The 16,130-nt window shown below is 32.0% G+C and overlaps 1 protein-coding gene across 11 annotated transcripts in view; it reads right to left on the reverse strand.

Moving 5' to 3' along the window:
• Positions 1–16,130, reverse strand: part of LOC100167590 (aryl hydrocarbon receptor protein 1) — a 58,241-nt gene that overhangs the window by 12,653 nt on the left and 29,458 nt on the right. The gene's annotated exons all lie outside the window — the stretch shown is intronic.

The raw sequence follows: 16,130 nt of genomic DNA on the forward strand, positions 1-16,130 counted from the left end.
AAAAAATAAACATTATAATGCTATTAATCACACCATGAGTAGTAGAAATTATGTCAGTCATCCGTATAACGACTACCTATTATATTAGTAAGTACACCCTCGTGTGATGATTCAATTTGAAACTGATATTTATCTATACTCCAACGCTTACACATGCACGCGCGGTATCATTAGCTATAGAATATGTCGTTGCTATAACATTTTATTCGAAATTTAAATAAGTCCTGAAGCAGCATAAATACAACATTTTTATTTCGCTCACTATTATACTGTATACATAGGTACACATAAAGATTAGACTACGTGCAGGTTAAGCTGGTTCGATCTTCAAAGTAACACCATATAACTTCATATCGTAACTTTATATCACGAATTACACAAAATGTTAATTGAAACCATTATAAAATGTTATTTGGCGAATTGCCCAATACATATTTATCGAGATTTATTTTGTATAAATAATACGAACGTATAGAATACAAATTTAAAACCGGTATTCAAAACATAAACATTTTAATCAGATTTTTCTATGATTTCCTTGCTGTTTAACCCTAATAAAATCGAAACGAGTGTAGATCTACTCTTTGTCATGTGTTTTAAGTTAACTGCTATAGTAATACTAGTCGATAATTTGCATACCAATGTCAAAATTATCCAGATTACTCGAGGCATGACGTTATAAAATAGCCAGAAACATTAATCCGTTTGTGCATTTTATCCATTCGTTATTGTTTTTTTTTTTTTTATTATGTAGGTGATAGGTACTCCGATTTGAATCATTCAAGCTACTAAATATTATATCCAACAATTAAAAATCGTATTAATCTCGTCTGGTAGAATGATAAACAAAAACTTTAATTTTTACGGGTTTTAATATATTTATATTTTATTTCTCGCCTATACATGATTAAAATATAGTAAGTAATAATATAAAATTTTGGAATTTCTTATCGTACTTACCAACATTTTTGAAATAGGTAAATATTATATTTTGATTATACCTATTTATTTTCCATGTTACATTATCGATTGAAAAATATAAACATGTGTTAGAGGTTTTAAATTGTAACTTATGTAAAACTAAAAAGATCTTTTAAAGATCTGTGTTTGAAACACAACAACTATTTTTAGTGTTTTTTTTAGAATATGAGGTTTCGAAAGCCATTAAATAAAATATTATTGAATTTGAGTGAAATAATAAAACTATTTTCGTATGTATATATTTTAGTATGTTAAGTGTCTTTATTCAAGGCATTCGAAATGTTTTATTTTTTTTTTTTTAAACTGTAAAATCATTAGAATTAGGCGTGGGAATATGTAAATTTTTTTTTGGTTTTTATGAAAAATAAATAATAAGTGATCTATTGCATTTTTTCTCTCCACTGGAGCGCCATGTTCGTTAAAAAATAAGAACCCTGTAAAAAGCAAATCGCGCGGTGTGTGCTTTGCGCAATAAATCCATATAGTAAATAAATAACGAAAAGACAAATAAATAAATAATGATAAAAATTATCGGCCGCCCGCTGGTGATGGCTTATTTACATCCCAAACAAATCGTAACCCATCGGCGCCCCACCTTAAAACGACAACTAACGAGCCTAGTTTATTACCTCCAACTCTTCGGTCTGTATGCATACCCTTTTCATCCTGCTCCCCATCTCCCTCTCGCTCACTCTCTTCTACACATTTGTTCGTCCTTTTTATCCCGACGGTCTTTCAGTGGTTTTGCTTTAATTAACCGGACGAAAATTATTTATTATTGTGTACACAGCGGTCTTTGCCTGGACGGTATGAATGTTTTATTATTTATGAATTATCAGTTGTACGTATATATTATATTATATACACATAAAAAAATAAATTATAAAAAAAAAAACCATGATTCCGTATGTAATAAAACCGGATTCATAAACTTTGCCCGTGACGTACGATTTTTATTAAACTTATCGTAGTAACTACCTATATACTTCGTACATGTACCTAACCTACGCGCGATGTAGTTTTTGAGGGAAACTTTAGCGTGCGTAAGGTGGGGATAGGGGCGGTGGCGATGGAATTGCTTTTTTCACCGTGCGACCCGCAACCCGTTTGTAAAGTGACATAAATAGATCACATGTCAGATTTTTGATATAAAAAAATAAAACTTGTGAGGAAGACTACCCCACCGCTATTGCAACCGCCAGGCAATGCACGTGCGACGACGAGCTCGGCTTTCACATGTTTCATCCAGCACCGAATTTTCGCAGGTAAACACACACACAGTACGTTTATACATTGTATCATTGGCTGCACATGTGGGTGTTGGAGAATTGATGTTGGTAGGTGATAGTGGTGGAAGTGTAAGGGGTGGAGGGGGTATCGCATGGGGAGGGTGCTAGCGTCGAAAAACCGCTCGTCGCACGCGATCCCACCGCGGCCGTTTATGTAATCCAGTTACCATGGGCACCTGGCGTCAAAACAAATCATCCCCTATCCACCACAACCACCCCTTCGGTCACAAATAAACGATTTGTGTCTCCCTCGTTCCACTCTCCCACCGCTACCGATCACTTCTCTGGATCGCTGCCGCCACCAGGTAGTACCTACCTTTATACATATATAATATATACATATAAAATACGCATATATTATTATACATAATATATTATAGTTTATACGTATTACGTATACACATATCGGTACGCGTGCTCGAAAAATAATATTTCGGCGAAATACCACGTAAACTGGATTTCGTCCCCCCTGCAGCCATTGCCGCCGCCGCCGGATATGAAGTCCCAGATACATCAAGGGTGAAGACGTATTATGTTGTAAAAAATTATCGTGGTCATTTTGAACATGACGTTATCCAGCTGCGATCACGGCGTGTTTATTGTAATAAAAATAATATCATATATCTTTTTATGACTTTCGAGATGTTTTATTCCCTTCGCGGTGCATTACCCCGCAACACCACACGACGCGTCCTATTCTTTCTACAATATCGACGTGTGGGAACTGCGTTGTGAATTATGTAGCATATTATAATGATATTTAGTATATGTTTGTATATTATATTATATATTATATATACATACGTATTATATTATGTGTGTATATAAATATTATTAGCCCACACGAACACATTATTTAAATGCCAAATGAGAGTAAAATTGTACCTACGTCTGTGGAATTTGCGTCGGTCACCACGCACCGTTTTTTCCATATTATGTTGTTAACCGTGGTATTAGATATTATGTTTTACACATTACACTTATGTTTTGTGAAAATAAATGTTCGTACATTGAATCTATCACAAATTCTGCCCGTTCAAACACATAAAATTTAATCATTATTTTTAAATCTCCGCGATTAAAAGATAGCATACAAGTAGATCGTTCAAAATTTGAATTACTAATTTAATCGACCAATCGATTCTTTTAACGCACAAGGAAACATTTTGAACGTCGAATTTAGTTCCATTTTATTACAAGCAATATTTTAAAAAATGTTTGAGAAATTTAAAGATTTACAGCTTATAGAAATATATTTTATTTAATGTACGCACTACGCATGAGAGGATTAATCATTGATTTTTATAATAATTTTTTCATACTTTCCAAAAACACAGTTTTATTGTTTTTAAAGATGTATAACTACGATTAAGTTAAAATATCTCTCAAAAATCAAAATAATACGAGTACATAATATACCTAATTAAAACATAATTACATAATACAAATATAAAGTTAAGTATTTTAAATACAACTCTTATATTTAAGTAGGTATATAGATGGCATGAAACATATAAATAGGTAATAGATTTTAAATATTGTATTTTGTCTTTTTTATGCCTACTATTCGAGTAATTTTTTTTTATGTTTTTATGGTTATTCTGAATTATCAGCTAACTTAAACATTCAGTATATTGGTATAGCTGGTAGGATATTTTAGGATATTAGTTGCATTAATTAATGTACCATGGTGTCCATTGTCCATGAACGCACTAAACACATGCATCTATTTTGTATAATTTATGTATTTATTCACTTAATATTATATAAATATACAATTATAAGTAAATGTACATATATAATAATAAATTGTTAGATAATATGATAAAGTAATAATTTTAATTATTTTTTTTTTTTGTTAATAACTTATTTAATACAAACGTATAAATACACATATATTGTAAAAATGTATGTAAAGTGCTTTTATAAATATATTTTTTAAAGAGTATTAACTACCCAGATTATTAAGCATTGTAAAAGATTGAGTATTTTATAATTTATACATTTTTAAAACCTAAAATGTAGTTTTAATTATGCTCAGAGAAAAAAAAATTGACAATTTTACAAAAATACAATACCTATATTACATTAGACTTATAAATGAAATACCTACATATATTATATGTGAATTCCTTGTAGATAGTAAGAATATAAAAAAACAAATTATCGCTTTTACTTATTTTATATAATTGTATTATGGTGTTTTAAAGAAAACAATAATATTTTTATTTTTATTGTAAAAACTAGAGGAATATAAAATTAGGAAGTACGTATACTTCAAAACAAAACTGACAGCTGCCGACTTTAATACAATTTTAAATGCAGTGTAGTAGAATATTTTATGTTATCTTAGCACAATAATTATGCATAATCATATAGTCATATAGAGCATGTAAATAAATTGTCAGTTATCCAAAATATTACTATTATATGATAATTAAAATAATGAAATATATAAAAACGCTATAGTTATTATACTATTGCTTTTATGAGTCGTTTATTTAAATAAAACGAATATTGACAAGAAACAAATTAAAATAATAATTTAATTTTGTTGAAAAATAATAGCTTTCTATACAGTATGTATAAAAAACTATACTATAAAAAATATTGCTCGAGAACTTCACTAAATAAACATGTATAAATGCCGAACGAAATCAATGACTTATGAGACCACATACAGTTTTGGACGACCATAAAATACAATGTAAAGTAGCTGCTGTGGTAGAATAATCGTATGTATATTTGATCAGTTGCTAGTGTTTCATTCTCGTTACAGCAGAATGCAAGACGTGATACATTACGTGATAATAGTAAAGACATGTGTAATTTATAGCCTCGTATGCATTACGGGAATTTTAGTAAACTGTAGTATTTTAGTTACACCCTACACTATAGCGGTGCAGTGAACTGTTACTACAGTATTATTATTGACTATTTTTGTTGTATTTTCTTAGCATATATTATTGTACGATAAAATACATTCATCATACAGTGTTCAAAAATATTGACATCGCAAATACGTTCGATTTTGGAATGGAAACCAGAATATTCCCATGTTTTTATACGGTTTCTGTTAAGTTGTTTTTTTTGTCGTGTATAACATGACCGCAAAATAATTTGGTTAGTCCGAAACACAACTAACACTATATATATCTTCTACATATGTTTACATATACATTAATACGTACGAAAACCTTTAAGTTATGTATTGTTGACAACTAATTTGCGAAATCAATACAGAAATTGATACTCCAAAATATTCGAATTATAATTAAATCTTTATAGTTTCTACCTTCGGTCATATTATAATAAGATGGCGGTATGAATAATAAGTACCTACACTATATTTTATTTTAAGTATGTAGCCAAATTTAATATATCTGTGTAGGTACGTAAAATATAATAAATATCGAGACTACAGTATAGACTCATAGAATTATGATGTGCATATACACTATATCCGGTAACATATATGTACCAATATGTACAGTAAGTATTGCAGTTGCAGTTATTGTTATAATGCGTTGTCCGACTTACATAATAGATTCTCCACCGAAAAAAAAAACAATTACAATTTAAAGTAATTAATTTCCAACTAGCTCGGGAAAGAAGGCGTATACTGAGAGGTGGGGGCGATGACATCATCGCGGGGAAGGTAAAAGGAGGTGGGGGAGGGGTTGCCTGCCACCAAAACATCTGGTCGTTTGATTTATATCTGTCATTAGGACATTATACCTATACGGTTTAGGTGTAATTACCAGCGGCCCGCTATCATGTCCCAAACGGTCACACGTCAGCTGCTGCTACAGCAGCAGGGCCAGTCTACGCCGCTGTCGTCTCTCTCTTTATTTTTTTTTATTCTGCTGTCCGTTCAACTGTATAATAATAATTAATACGTATATATATACACGCCTAAGGTATTATTATTATTTTACGAATAATATACGTATACGTGTGTATAATGTATATACAATAAAACACGGGCCGCACACCGACCGGTTTCCTGTGGGCATAACTCACAGTAGCGTTTCTGCACCTAGTCGACGACGCTGTAATGTAAATGAATCTCGACCATTCGGATCAGGTACTACTTTGTTTTGGCGTACCCGAGGGGGTCGCTTTTGCATGGTCACGAAAAAAAAACCATTCAAAATACGTAATTTTACTTATTATACTATTATTCATTGTTTTTTGATGTCGTACATGTTACGCGACAGTCATAAAACATTTTGTCCCAGGTGAATAAAAAACCATAAACTAACTTGTTCTATTATTATTATAATAGCACTCAAAGTTTATTCAAAGTTGGTACGAAATAATTTTATTTTTTTTATGAATATTCTTATATTTTAATTAGCATTATTCCCCAGGATAAACCACCCTTTCGATAGTCACGGTTCAAAAACTTTTACAAGGGCACCCCGCACATGGCTTAAAAATTACACACCGTATTATAATAATTGACAGGGTCAGCTTGCGAGAATAATTGCCAGCCACTGTCAGGTACCGACTATATACCTAATTTACCTATAAACCGAATATATATGTGTCGGCAACATTTCGGTAAAGTTATACAGTGTTTCGAATACGTTTTGATTTGTATATACATAAATTTATTAAAAATTAAAGTTAACATAATAACGGACACTTAAAATCGTATAATTTTACACAACAAAACTGTTTTTTATGGTAGACCACAACGGTTTTTAATTACATATTTACATATGAATTACAACAATAATTATTAATTATATTGAACGATTTAAAATTAATTTCCTAGGTGTATAAGAATTAAAAACTGATATTTCACAAAAAAAATGAAAATTGTTTTTTATTTGATGAAAAATATAGGTACCCGGATGTTAAATCCGCGACCTGGCAAACTTCAATGCAATGTTATTATATTATTATCATAAAAATGTGTTTAATGGCATGCTGTGTTGACATGTTGCTGGTGATTATAGATATCCAACATACCCAAGACTTTACTACTGCACCGAAGGACATGCACTAGTGCAGTAATATACCAAACATTATATACTATGAACAAATATTTTGGTATGCAGTAACATCACATAACTGCACAAGTATAGCTTGATGAATATTTTCTTTTACCACGTTCTAACGAAAAAACGTTGTAACTGATTGTAAATATTTTTTGTTATCTATTGTTATATTATCTAAAATAAATTGTATCCTAATAACATTAAGTACTATCTAAACTTGATTGGATGGCCAAGTTACTTTGTCAGGAAACTTTATTTAAAAAAAACTAGCAGACTCAAAGTGCAATAGTGTTTTATATAGCAGGATTTATGTAAGCTATTGTCCATAGCATATAATAATATATAGTAGTAAGGACACAATAGATTGTAAAAAATCAACACAATTATAAATATTTTATATAGTTTGTATACGATTGAGGCAATTATTTCATAATATTAGTAATTTCAATACATTTTATTAAATCTTTTTATTAATTACCTTAATTATATTTTTTTATAATGACTAATCTATAAATGCAAATTCAAAAAAAATTTTTTCCAAATTTTTTTTTCTGAATGATGAGTAGTGACTAATACATACTACCAGATATAATATAAAGATTATAGTTCATTATCCGGTAAATTGTGCAGAATGTGTTCACTTTGAGAAGTGATAACGTTGGTTATATAACAGTTAATAAAACATTAAAATATATATACGAATCTAATATCTATATAGAATAGTATAAATGCATTTAATTATAATAAATGTTGTTATAATAATTAGAATATTGTCCTTCGGAAGACCTGTCTGGTTGTGACCTCTCTCTGAAGGCTGAATTTATATACCTACCATATGCGTAGACGCATTGTGTGTGTGCATTAAATCTTTTTAGTGTTAATTTCTCGAAAATTTAGTATGGCGTATATTTCGACGATGATATCTATACGCACTACCATGGATTTATATAAATTATTTATAGAAATACATAAATATAAAAATATGTATAATATTATATATTTTAGACATTTTTGTTTTTGGTCTTCGTTGTAGTATCTAGGTAATATATTTTATTTACGTAGAGATACTGACAAATTGTACTTCCCACGTGTCCAACGTTGTACTAAATTTTGTGAGATTATACAAAAAGTTTTGTACGCGTATACGGTATAATATTATGTATCTTTATTCAAGCACTATTAATTTAACAAATAGTAACAATAATAATTAATAACAGAAACTAGTTTAGTTGGTTTTAATATCGGCAAATGTGCATGCATAATATTATAATAATGTGTATTTGTGTGTGTGTAGGTACTATTGAAACGGCTGCCGGCGTAGCCGTCTGTCGACTCCTGGAATATTGTTTTATTGTGGGACATGATACATTATTGGCTACACAGTCGGAACAAAATTATGTTAGCCACCGTTCGCCTACTCAACCTGTTGTAATGCTCCGTTTTTCATTAATAATTAGCGATATATGCTTGGCTGGAGGACCCCTTGTGGCGGTATACTCATTGATACACATTTAAGAATAATAATAAATGTACCTCTGTTTATATGGCTAGTATTATAATATACAATATTATGATGTACCATTATACCTATACTATTCATTTTTTTTTTCTTCTTGGACTTCGTATCATTATTATTCCATGTGCCCCTCCTGCTCTGTAAACTTGAAGATTGTTGCAGTATTCGCTCGACAGAATTCATTAAGATCGTGTGCACAGTATTTACGAAACCGGACATTTTAAATCGAATATCTCATGTTCAGAAACGGTATATTGTTTATGTTTTTAAAAAATACTATACAAACGCATTTATTCGCCCGACGTATTCTTCAAGACACATTATGTTGTGTAATGTTAGTTTACTGCGATTAAAACTCATATTTTTAATATCCAACAGAGTGTATATATCGACTGTATCGTTCATACTTTATGGCTTTTTGTTAATTGTAACTTTCTTCATTATATTACCCCCGCGGCGTTAATAATAATAATAACCGTCATATAAACAAAAGGGAACCGACTGAATTACGATGTATTAGGTTATAATATTTTACCACAAATTATATCGTAATTGACACAACCACATGTATAATCTGTTAAAATGTTTTCCATTGTATTTATAGCCATATAGGTATATATAAAAACGTTTACAAAGTAAATAATATGTATAATGGGTACAAAGTATTTATATAAGTCTATATAAATATGAATTAAAAGGTATAAGAATCTAATAAATAAATTATAATAAAAAAGTAAATTAGTACTTATGACAAGAGCTATTGCCCTAGAAAATTTAATATAACCTTGGAATGTATATTTTTTTAACAAATCTCAAGTTTACCATATTTATTATACTTCCGTACTAAAATTTGCGAAATTCTAACTCAATTGAATGTTGTGTCTTGTGGAAGACACAATTTGGTAAATTAAAAAAAATAAATAGTTAGCCTATCACTTATCAGTGTATACATAATCTATGTATATATTATATGCGAAATAGTTTTTGGCACAGTTTTGTGTCAGTTACGAAATCGATTTAACTCGCGATGTTATGTCGTGACCATTGAAAACACAGAGATACACACGACACACTCACTATAAATATATATATAATAGACACGTCTATATTTATACGCGAGTCACTTAGTGTGGCCTACCCCAATATTTACCATCAAAGGATTACAAAATGAAACCTTGTAAATCCGATTGACAGAAGCCAAATGCGTGTAGACCGGTGGCGACCGGCCGGTGATGTGTACCTATAAATTATAATAGTTCATAATAATAATATAACGTTCCCGGTTTTACGTCTATTCACTATGATTTTTTCCTCATCGATCGCCCTCTCGCTCTGTAATAATAATAACAACAACAACAACAACAACAATAATAGGTACCGTAAACGCGCAAACCGATCGCGGAGGTTAATCGATCGCGCGCCAATATTATGCACGCGCATACAATAATAATAATGATGATGATATTATAATAATATACGAAACGTCAAAACACGCACAAAAACCCCCGACCCACAAAAACCCCGTCGCACAAAAACCCCGACGCACAAAAGCGCGTTGACCAGTGTCCGCCGGCCACATAAATGGTGTGTGTACTTTTATGGTGCGCGCGTGTTAATGTTCCGGTCAAACAGAACGAAATAATGGAAATGCCGTACGTACGTGTGCGCATAATGGACCGGGCGGCGCGTGTGTCAGCTTTCCGTTGGGGGGTAGCCGCCCGGCTTACATAGTTATTGCTGGCCGCTTAACGGTAAAATAATGATTATATGACAATAAAGCGCAGTGTCCGTCGCTGTTGTTGTATCTCCCGCGGTCGCGGTCCATTACGTTCGCAAAGCGTTTTCGCATTGTGGCGATTTCATTCGGAGCGAGAGTGTGTGTGAGAGTGGTAGAGGCAGAGAGAGAGAGAGAATCTGGATCGTCTCGTCTCGGTGAACTGCTCGATACTGCAGCTCGGTACCGGTTCCGGGGCGGGTGAAAAAGACGGCGTTTATATAATAATATATTTAGATACCGCCGGATATTCGCGTTGTCGTCGGCAGTGCGTTCCCCAGAACAACATCCACCCACCCACCCACTAACTACAGCCAAAATTCACTAGTTCCTCCCTCAGCGAACCACTATACTACACTGACGCTATATTATATACTATTAAAGTATCTACTACCTATATTATATAAACGAAAGCGGTGTTATAAGTGTACGACATACGTTACGTATAATAATATTGTTATGCAGATACAGTTTTTACGCAAACACCGTGTTATTGGTGTTCGTCCCGGCGGAAAATTAGAGTAAATGGCAGTCGACGAACTCATAAAAGGGCCTCGAAACACAAGTGTAGTTAAATATATTTTTTTTAACGCAAAACTAATATTTAGATTTAATTTTAATATAACCTCTATCGGCTTTGTAAAACAAAAACAGCTGTTAAATTTGTCACTGACTGAGCTCGTGTTAAATAATATACGAATGATGTGCACAGATAACGAGTATAGAGTGCGGTAGTATTTTATATATAATATTATATAAGATAAATACATATAATACATTAATACTTCATATTATACATCACAGGAATACAGGATTAAAATATTCAACAGAAGTGGTAGATTTTATTGTGTGGTTTTCTACCCAACCTCGTCGGAAAAATATTTACGTTGTCGTGACTAATAGTAATTTGTAAATAAATATCTAAGTTTCAAATCGTTTTTATAGAATGTAAATATGCAATGATTCACCACTTTCAGATTAAATAATAATCCTAGCCACCCCGTGTAAATCACCTTCATCCAAGGCCAGGGTGTGTAGTCTACTGCAGCACACCGGGCAGGTTCTATATTTATCTAATTAAATTAAATTTTGTTGAATATTGTATATTTTTATAGATATCGTTTAATCATATTATTTGATTATATTCGCAATAACAAGGTAACTACTAACTATAGTATACTACAAGGTGATTTATACGTTTTCTTCCAACTTAAAAAAAATTCTTAATAATTAAAAAAAATATGATACAGGGGTAGTCAAGCTTTAATATAGGTAGTGTGATACAAATGTTCAATACAGATACGTTTATTAGATCAGCAAAACAAAAAAAAATAACGAAATTAAACTTGATACTATATCTTATCTTTATTTTTTACAATGGAGTTGGAGTACCTATCGGTTGCTGATCTATATTGATTCGTAATCGTATAAAGAATTTTGAATCACTGTGTATTTTCAGAGGTATACTAGTGGTGCAAGACCAGTGGTAGATCGTATTGGAAACATCTTTGTAAAATAGATAATTAGGCATTGATAAAATAAGTTTAGATCCATTGTATATAGGATACTGGGCCACATATCTCCCAGTCCCTTGTCTTCATCTACCTTGTCGTTCTTACTTCTAGGAAACTTTATACGGTCGAACATTAAAATACGAAACTTTGTACAAGTACTGTCGGATAAAAATATTCATTTCACATCGCAGAAACTCGCAGTAGTATATTATACGTACAAACATACATAGTATTATAGTAACATATTGTCAATGTGTCATAGTTTTAAGTATATATGTATTATATTTACAATATAAATACGTCTAAAGTCCAGACAAATTAATAATTGTAATAAAAATGTTTTAAAGTTTTATACAATTTCAACTAAATTGAGATCAAAATTCGTCAAAGATGGTATTGACTATATAATATTATATATTGACGGTAGGTACCTACCAAATTATTTATATAATTATATATAAATATGTCAGATACCAATTAATAACATTTGAATCTCATCGAACTTTATAACGTTTTTAATATAATTTGTCATGCCATGTTTATATTTACATACCTACTCTATCTCTATGTGTATAAAATATAAAATATATTATATAATAGTATAAAGTGTTCGCGTTCAGCAATGTACATTTTTACCCGCATTTTGAACAATGGACCGTTCAAAACTACAATGTGACCTTATACTTTGTCATAAAAACGAAGAACCTATAGAATAATATAATATATGTATTAATTTTAATACCATACAAGTAATTTATGCAAGAATGTACTCCCCAACAATTTTTCGGTGTCTAATGCATTGACTGTAAATTGATATATGGTATAGAATTTATTTCTTAGTTATTTCATATTTAATCAAGTAATTGTATACTACATTTAATATTTATGTAAATTATACTTCAATCATGTGTACAAAAACTGTGTTAATTACGGTTAATTATAATACATTATTTCGATTTAAATTTAAAAAACAAAAATAATTAGTTATTTAACAAAGTATAACATTTACGACATCTTACCCTAAAATAGTTTTTAAAAAAAAAATGTTTTCATAATATGTTGTATTAATTTATAGGTAGGTATTTACTTTAAAAGACTGGATATTAATTTATTTTAGATCTCTTGACACTTTATTCTTATACTTTTTATTTTTTTAAAACAATTTTAAGTTAATTTATATCATCAAAGTGCTTAATAAATAGGTAATATAGGCAATATTTATAGCCTTTAGGTATACAATTACAATTGATCTTATACGATCATAGTTACTATTTTTTTTTGCCACCTATAATACAATTTCACTTTCTCTATTGACCGATGCGATTACATTGCAAGTTATATGTACGAGTATTTAAATACACAATATGTATAAAACATAATGTTATAAACTTATAAAGTATATTTAATTTTTTTTTTTCGTAAAATTTGAATTAAAAATATAAAACTTACTTGTATTTATTATAAAGTGACCTACAAGATTCATCGTGCATAACCGTAATTATTTTTATTATTCGCTGATATCATTTGTTTACCGACATAATACGTGGAGAGTAAAAAAAAATTAATTGGCAAAGAATTGTAATTATATGGTATACCAAAGGAGTAAGCTGGGGCGCGATGAAACGAGAACCCGTCGCGGTCGTTCCAATTGTTTCAAAAGACAACCAGTGACAAGGTAGTCTGGGTAACACTATCGGATCGAGTTACCTGTGACGGATTATCTCTTTGGTTTTGGCGAATATATATTTTTACCGTCTAAGCACCCTACCAAGACTGGTTTTTCTGCGACGCGGAACGGAAACCCAACACGACCGTAACCACTGGACCTCTATCGGACCGCGATTAACCATAAACCGGTAGTTTTGGAATATATAACATATATATATATGTATACATTTTTTCTTCGTTCCACTGTACTCGAGTCAGGGACAAAAGGTTTTTGGTAAAATTAGAATTAAGACGATAAAATGAAAAAAAACACCACACGTCTAATACGATTAACTTCAGTATTTGAACAATATATTAATATTTATATATAACCTGCACGCTCGACCGTTGAAAGTGTAACGTAACTCACGTGTTATAACTTATAATAGATATATATATAATATACAATATAATAATAGTGTTATGCGTACCTATATGTAAATAGAAGCATAGGTATTTTGAAACTAATTCGAAAAGAAATAGTAGACGGATCGACACATTTAACACAACAAATCCTATACATAGTTAAAGTATAGGTGTCGAACATTTTACTCTCGTCGTGTGGTCTACAATACGGTACACAATAAATGCGTATTTAAGAGGCGAGTTAGACCGTTACAACCACGACGATGACGACCGTAAACCGCAGGGCCTGTGTATTATATATTATATTATACGTATTATATTATGTGCATATAAGAGACAAATGACCGGTTTTTGTATTCATCATGATCCACATACCCGCAATTCCGGATTAAGAGAGTATATAAGTCGGGGCTGCTGTGATAGTTTGGAGGCCTTCAAAGTTATCGATAATCCATCGTAAAAACTAAAATGCCAATACACATTTAAGTGGGCACCTACTACCTATATTATATTTATTATTTAATCATTAGAGTATAGTTGAGTTGATCGAATAAATTCTTTTTTTTGCTTTTGGGGGGCCCAATATTTTCTCAATTTGGACTTGCATTTATACAAATTGCAATTGTTCCTATATAATTAGATTACAGTCACATATTAAATAATTGTAGTCGTATTATAGTACCCCTTCCTACATAAAATATACGTATGTGATATTAAACTCGTTTAAGCTACACGTTATGGGCATACTAAAGAGTACCTACTGAAACAGTTTAGATGGAATGTATCGGTCATATAGTATAATATACTATTATACATGTCATAATGCATACATTATATTATAGTGTTATACATAAAATATCAGCTACCTTATTGTACTCGTGTGTATATAATATATAAATATTAAAACGGAAAACTTGCGTACCGGTGTCGTCAGCCTGTATAATATATGTAGGCACCTATTACCTTATATAGGTACAGTAATCATTTGTGGAAAATCAATCGCGGGGCGTCCGTCCCGTGCGAGGGGGTCTGACCTCAAAAGCGGCGGAACGGCACGACCAGGAACCGCATGAGTATATATACGTATATTTAAACACACACAAAATATACACTTACCTAACTATGTACACCACACACACACACTTAGGTACATAATGCTCCCAATGATCAATACGACTTTCTAGCGCCCCTCCTCCTCCCCCCCCCCCCGTCGCCGCTGCTATATGTATATCGTATATAACTAAAGTTGTGTGTATATACACTATATATATAATATGTAAGTATATAAATTGTAATACGGGCGAGACCGCGAACGGCACGCGATCCCTTTATATGCCGCACGGCGACGCCCCATTGGTGCGGTGCGGTGCGTCGCGCGCGCGCTTTCCGACGGCTCACCCTACACCCCTCGCTGTACCGCAACGTTTTCTCCGTAATATATAATGTCACGACGACCCCGACGCCGGCGGCAGCACCGGAAAATCGTCAAAGGCTCCGGCGAGGGTAGCGCATAATAATAATAGCAATGGTGTATGCGTTATACATATACATGTAATATTATATAAGCGTGGCGTATATTTTGAGTCGAGGAATAATAAAATAATAATATTATATGCTCGTATATTATTATATTATTATGTGTGTACCGTAAGGGTTTATTTATATACGTACGAACATATTATGCGGGTTTATGGAAATTAAACTTACGGCGGCGGCGCCCCGTTTTCGTACATTCCCCTTCGCCCACGCCACGGTCGCCGCTATACTTTTTACGGCGACCGGTCTCGTTTTTATAAATTTTATATAGGTACGTTTATATTCTCCCCGAGCCCTTTGCACCACCGAGACCCACCGCCACCGATTTCGTAATCTGGATAATGGATGGGACGCCACTGCCACCGCCGCCGGTACTGAACCTATAACTCAAACGACGATGGACGCTTTTTACCTGCCCAACGAAAGCCCCCTTGTTAT

This window comes from Acyrthosiphon pisum, chromosome A3, assembly GCF_005508785.2.
Source record: "Acyrthosiphon pisum isolate AL4f chromosome A3, pea_aphid_22Mar2018_4r6ur, whole genome shotgun sequence".
Classification (NCBI taxonomy): Eukaryota; Metazoa; Arthropoda; class Insecta; order Hemiptera; family Aphididae; genus Acyrthosiphon; species Acyrthosiphon pisum.